General features: G+C 39.5%; 1 pseudogene; it reads right to left on the bottom strand.

The window, feature by feature from the left end:
* Positions 1 to 474: 474 nt before the first annotated feature.
* LOC122241507 lies at positions 475 to 1,363 on the bottom strand (annotated as a pseudogene).
* Positions 1,364 to 7,035: the final 5,672 nt, after the last annotated feature.

Below are 7,035 nucleotides of genomic sequence, written 5' to 3'. Positions count from 1 at the left end.
TTTAGTTAATGCTCGTGTCTGGCCAACAAGAGACAACAAGGCCCTGCATCTGGAGGACAGGAGGGTGGAGGTGCTGTGATGCAAACATTTTTTTCTTCCCAGTTTGATCAAGATGCACAAACATTTGACTTCTTTCCTGTTGAGTCCCATGGATTGCCCAGAGAACCATGATTCCACCCCTGTCTTGATGCCCAGAGATTGCTCTATATTCATGTGATTCAAGTTATGCTCCTTCCTTGAACATTTAGTTTGGGGTGAAGAACATCCTTATTTGTCTATACATTTCAGACTTAGTAAACATGTGGTCCATTAAACACTTTCAAGCTACATTGATCGAATGCATAAATGAGTGAATTTCTTAACACATCTAATTCCTTCTGGAAGTGGAAGAGGTTTGAAGGGGTCCTCACATTTCAGTGTCTCTCTGAGGTCTCCATCCAACCTGTAGGACACTGTCTCCCACCAGCACATCCTTCATGTGACCATGTGTCTCTGGCCCAGCCTCCACAGGCCTCCTTCACATCCTTGTTTCAAAGACTGTAGATGAGAGGATTGAGCATTGGAATGACCAACGTGTAGAAGACAGAGACCACCTTGCCCTGCTCCATGGACTCAATGGCTCCTGGCTGGGCATACATGACAAAGACAGTCCCAACAAAGAGAGTCACTACAGTCACGTGGGAGCCACAGGTGGAGAAGACCTTGTGTCTCCCAGCTCCTGAGCGCATCCTCAGGATGGTCACTGTGATGTAGCCATAGGAGATGAGGACTACAAATGTCACACCCACAATGATGAGCCCACAGATGCCAAACAAGAGAAGTTCGTTGATGGCTGTGCTGCCACAGGCGAGCTGGAGCAGAGGGGACACGTCACAAAAGACGTGGTTGATGCAGTTGGAGCTGCAGAATGGGAGGCGGAATGTGAGGCTGGTCTGCACAACAGAGTTGAGGCAGCCTCCACAGTAGGTGCCCAGCACCAGGTGAGTGTAGGCAGAGTGGCACATGGTGATGGGGTAGCACAGGGGCTGCAGACGGCCATGAAATGGTCACGGGCCATGACGCCCAGGAGGAAGCCTTCAGTGGTGACCAGTAAGGAGATGAAGAATAACTGGGTGGCACAGCAAAGGTGATGACCTTGGGTGGGGAGAAGAAGTTGGCCGGGGCACTGGGGGCAATGACAGATGAGGAAGAAGAGTGCAGGCGGGCATCCAAGGTGATGACCATGATAATAGTGAGGTTCCCCATCACAATTACCATGTACAGGTTCAGGAAAACAGCAAAGAGCAGAGCCTGGGTCTCCAGGCCACCCTGAAATCCCTTGAAAGTAGACCATGGGGAGGTTCCCATTTCTGTGCAATGGCATGAGCCTCAGGCCTCACCAGGGGAATTACACCTTCTGTACTGGCAGACAAAGTAAGTCAAACTAAACTTCTTGCTGAAGACTGTTAAGAAAAGATAGACAACATGGCGTGCCTGGGTGGCTCAGTCATTTGAGTGTCTGACTCTTGATTTCTGCTCAGGTCATGATCTCATGGTTCATGGGTTTGAGACCCACATCAGGCTGTGTGCTGACAGCTCAGAGGCTGGAGCCTGCTTGGGATTCTCTGTCTCCCTCTCTCTTTGCCCTTCCCCTGCTTAAGCGCTCTCTTTCTCAAAAATAAATAAACATTTAAAAAATGATAAACAACAACAAAAACAAAATCTAATTGAAGGTAGAAGAGACTTAATGATTTAGTAAAGAATTACTAAAGAAATTCAAGACAAACACACAGACCCAGGGATTCCATTACTGAGAATGTCTTTTTTCCCTTGAGACACAAGCCAGTTTTGAAGAGGAAGTCTGAGAGACTAGGTGCCAAGCAGTGGGTTTATGCCTTGCGGAACTAATGCGGACAGTGGCTAGTTACCAGGACCACCCAGGATGCACCATTGGAGTGAGTTAAATAGAGAGTAGGTATGCATCTCAACTTCTGACCATTTCAGTCACTGACACCTTGCAAAAGCAAATATATCTCAAGAGAAGACATGCTATGCTAGACCTCAAGTGTTATCTATAAAAGTTTTGCATAAATACTGCCAGACACACAATTTAAAAATTGAGGAGTTCCCACAATATGAATTAAAATAACAGAAACAACAGAAAAACCCAGAAAGATTTCAGATTTTGGCATTAACACACATAAGCTTTTAAATAATTAAGATTATTATGTTTAAAGGATAAAAGATGAGAATTTTAGCAGAAATGTAGAAGTAGTAAAGAGAATCATGTGTCACTTGTTACAAGTACAATGGCTAAAATTAGGAACTGAATGAATGAGTTTTACAGGAGATTAAGAATAGCTAAAGAGAGGGGCGCCTGGGTGGCTCAGTCAGTTGAGTGTCCGACTTCAGGTCAGATCATGATCTCATAGTTCGTTAGAGCCCCGCATCGGGCTCTGTGCTGACAGCTCTGAGCCTGGAGCCTGCTTCAGACTCTGTGTCAGCCTCTCTCTGCCCCTTCCAGGCTCATGCTCTGTCTCTGTTTCTCTTTCTCAAAAATAAATAAACATTAAAAAAAGTTAAAAAAGAAATAGCTAAAGAGAAAATTTGTGAACTAGAATACAGATCAGTAGAAAATACTCAGATTGAAACATTAAGATATAAAAGGATAGAAAAATTAGAAATGAAGGTTAGAAACCAAAGATATAGAGACATACATAGTATGAGTTCAAACCCCCTCCCACACACACACACCAAAGAGGAATGAGATAAATAGGCTGAATCAGAACTTGGAAGAGATAATGGCCAAGTATGTTCTCAAACCAGTAAAAGATATATCAGAACTTGGAAGAGATAATGGCCAAGTATGTTCTCAAACCAGTGAAAGATATCTTACAGATTCATTAACCCTCCAGACTCAAACCAGGATTTATATGAAGAACACCATACTTAGACACAGCATAATGAAAATATTTAGAACCAGAATAAAAAGAAAAATCTTAAAAGTATCATGAGAAAGAAGAGATAGTTGCTTCAAAGTATCAACTTTAGAAGACTGACAATTGGCTTCTTACCAGATTAAAAATAATGTAAACCAAAGTAAAAGAAATTATATTTTGCTTTGCTCAAAGAAAATCATTACTAACTAGAATTATACATGTACCCAAAAATATCCTTCAAGACTCAAAGTGAATTTAGCAATAATAGTTTAAGACTTAGGGGCGCCTGGGTGGCTCAGTCGGTTAAGCATCTGACTTCGGCTCAGGTCATGATCTCATGGTTGGTGGGTTCAAGCCCCGTGTCGGGCTCTGTGCTGACAGCTTGGAGCCTGGAGCCTGCTTTGGATTCTGTGTCTCCCTCTCTCTGTTCATGCTCTGTCTCTCTCTGTCTTTCAACAATAAATAAATGTTTAAAAAATTTTAAAAAAGACTTGAATACTCCACTTTCAATAACAAATAGAACAACAAAACTAAATATCACCAAGGAAATAATAGATTTGAACAACATTATAAAGCAAATAGAGCTAACATGCATATGTAGAACACACTTTATCCAACAACAGCAGAAAACATTCTTCGCCAGTGCACGTGGAACATTATCAGGATAGTTATCCATATTACCCATATATTAGTATACAAAGAAAGGCTCAATAAATTTTAAAAGGCTGAAATTATACTAAGTATGTTATCTAAACAAAATGGAATTAAATCACAAATCAAGCAATTGAGAAAATTTACAAATACGTGGAAATTAAACAACACATTTATTAATCACCATGGGATAAAATAAGGAATCACAAGGGAAATTATGAAGTATTTTGATATTAATAAAAATGGAAACACAAAATACCAAAACTTACAGAATTTAATGAAAGAAGGACTCAGAAATTTATAGCTATAAACACCAACATTAAAAAAAAAAGACCTCAAGGGGCACCTGGGTGGCTCAGTCAGTTGAGTGTCCAACTTCGGCTCAGGTCATGATCTTGCGGTCTGTGGGTTCGAGCCCTGCGTCGGGCTCTGTGCTGACAGTTCAGAGCCTGGAGCCTGCTTCAGATTCTGTGTCTCCCTCTCTCTCTGACCCTCCCCTGCTCAGGCTCTGTCTCTCTCTGTCTCAAAAATAAATAAACATTAAAAAAAATTAAAAAAAAAAAAAAAGACCTCAAATCGGGGTATATGGATGGCTCAACCAATTGAGCATCTAACTCTTGATTTCGGCTTAGGTCATGATCTCATGGTTCATGAGATCAAGCTCCCCATAGGGCTCTGTGCTAACTGTGCAGAGCCTGCTTGGGATTCTCTCCCTCCCTCTCTCTCTGCCCCCTCCCCTGCTCACGCACTCTCTCTCTCTCAAAGTAAATAAACTTTAAAAAAAGGACCTCAAATCAATAACATAAGTTTCCATATTAGACAAGAAAGTAGAAAAAGAAGACCAAATTAGCTGAAAGCATATAGAATGAATTAACTAATAAAGATTAGAGAAGAGATAAATGAATTGAGAAGAGTGAAATAATACAGAAAATCAATGACACTAAAAGTTAGTCCTTTGAAAAGTTAAACTTGACAAACCTTTAGCTAGATTGACAAAAAAAAAAAAAAAAAAGAGAAGACTTAAATTTCTAAAATCAGGAATGAAAACAGGGGTATTGCCTCTGACTTCACAGAAATAAAAAGTACTATAAAAGTATATCAGAACAATCATATGGCAACACATTTAGATAACTTAGATGAACAAATTCCTGGAAACACACAAACTAATAAAACCGAATTAAAGAGAAATAGAAAATCTGAACAGACGTATAACAAACAGATGAAGTCAATGGTGAAAAAACTTTTCCAACAAAGAAAAGCTCAGGACCAGATATTTTCACTGGTGAATTCTACCAAATACTTAAAGAATTAACACCAGTACTTCTCAAACTCTAAAAAATAGAAAAAGGGAAAACACTTCCCAATTCATTCTATAAGGCCTGTTGTTCTAAAACTAAATGGAGACAAAGATGTTACCAAAAAAATGAAGCTATAAGCCAATATCTCTTATGAATATAGATACAAAAATCCTTAACAAAATACTTACTAGCAAGTGAAATCCAGCAGAACATTAAAGGGATTATACAGCAAAACCAAATCAACCCTGGAATGTAAGAGTGGATCAACAAACAAAAACCAATTAATATAATAAACCATACAAATGGAATGAAAGAAAAAAAAAACCCCACATGATCATCTCAATAGATGCAGAAAAATTACAAAACACTACTGAAAGAAATGAAAGAAGACCTACATAAATGTCAAGATATTCCATGTTCATGGACAAGAAGACTTAATAACTTCAAGATGCAGTAACCCCCAATTTTATGTACAGATTCAGTGCCACTTTATCAAAATTCCAATTGCCTTAGGGGTTTTTTGGGGCAGAAATTGACCCTAAATAGCCAAAACAATATTTTAAAAGAACAAAGTATCCATTCATCAGTTGATGGACATTTAGGCTCTTTCCATAATTTGGCTATTATTAAAGCGCTGCTATAAACATTGGGATAAATGTGCCCCTGTGCATCAGCATTCCTGTATCCCTTGGGTAAATTCCTAGCAGTGGTATTGCTGGGTCCTAGGGTAGATCTAGTTTTAATTTTTTGAGGAACCTCCAGACTGTTTTCTAGAGTGGCTGCACCAGTTTGCATTCCCACCAACAGTGCAAGAGGGTTCCCATTTCTCCACATCCTCTCCAGCATTTATAGTCTCCTGATTTGTTCATTTTAGCCACTCTGACTGGTTTATAGACACAATGGAATACTACTTGGCAATGAGAAAGAATGAAATATGGCCTTTTGTAGCAACGTGGATGGAACTGGAGAGTGTTATGCTAAGTGAAATAAGTCAGAGAGAGAAAGACAGGTACCATATGTTTTCACTCTAATGTGGATCCTGAGAAACTCAACAGAAGACCAGGGGGGAGGAGAAGGGGGGAAAAGTTACAGAGAGGGAAGGAGGCAAACCATAAGAGACTCTTAAAAACTGAGAATAAATTGAGGGTTGATGGGGTGTGGGAGGGGAGGACAGAGAAGGGTGGGTGATGGACACTGAGGAGGGCACCTGTTGGGAGGAGCGCTGGGTGTTGTATGGAAACCAATTTGACAATAAATTTTATATTAAAAAAAAAAAGAACAAAGTAGGTAGACTAATACGTCCTGATTTCAAAACTGACTACAAAGCAGAAGAGTGTTGTATTTACTTAAGGATAGACATAGACCAATGGAATTGAATTGAGAATCCAGAAATAAACTCATATATCTGCAGTTTTCAACAAGGGGACCAAAAGCACCATTTAACGGAGAAAAAATAGTCTTTTTAACAAGTGGTGATCAGAAAACTAAAAATCCACATGCAAAATAATGAAGAGCTTCACCTCACACCATATACCAAAATTAACTCAAAATGGACAAAGACATAAATGCAAGTGCTAAAACTATAAAACTATTAGAACAGAGACATCTGTGTAACTTACTGTGACTTGGGGTTAGTCAACAGTTTCTTAAATATGACATCAAAAGCACAAGCGACAGCAACAAAATAAACAAACTGAACCTCATCAAAATTTAAATCTTTTGTGCACTAAAGGGCACCATCAAGAAGCTGAAAATAAAACGGATATGATGGGAGAAAATATCAACGAAGTATGTATCTAATAAGGATCTAGTATCCAGGAAATGCACAGAACTCTTCCAAGTCAGCAACAAAAAGACAGTCAAATTTTCAAATGGGCAAAGGACTTGCATAGACGTTTCTCCAAAGAAAATATACAAATGGCCAGTAAGTACAGGAGAAGGTGTTCAATGTCATGAATCGTTAGGGAAATGCAGATTGAAACCACAGTGAGATACCACTTTGCTCATTAGAATGGCTATAATTTAAAAAAAAATAGAGAATAACAAGGGTTGGTGAGAATTTGGGAAGATTAGAACCCTCATACACTGCCAGTACCAATGTTAAGAGTGGTGCAGTCTTTGCCGTTCCTCAGAAAGTCAGACGTAGAGCTACCTACCATATGACCCAC

Source organism: Panthera tigris, chromosome C1 (assembly GCF_018350195.1).
Source record: "Panthera tigris isolate Pti1 chromosome C1, P.tigris_Pti1_mat1.1, whole genome shotgun sequence".
NCBI classification, from domain to species: domain Eukaryota; kingdom Metazoa; phylum Chordata; class Mammalia; order Carnivora; family Felidae; genus Panthera; species Panthera tigris.
Note: the sequence above shows the minus strand (reverse complement) of the source record. Positions and strands in the feature narration are given on the sequence as shown.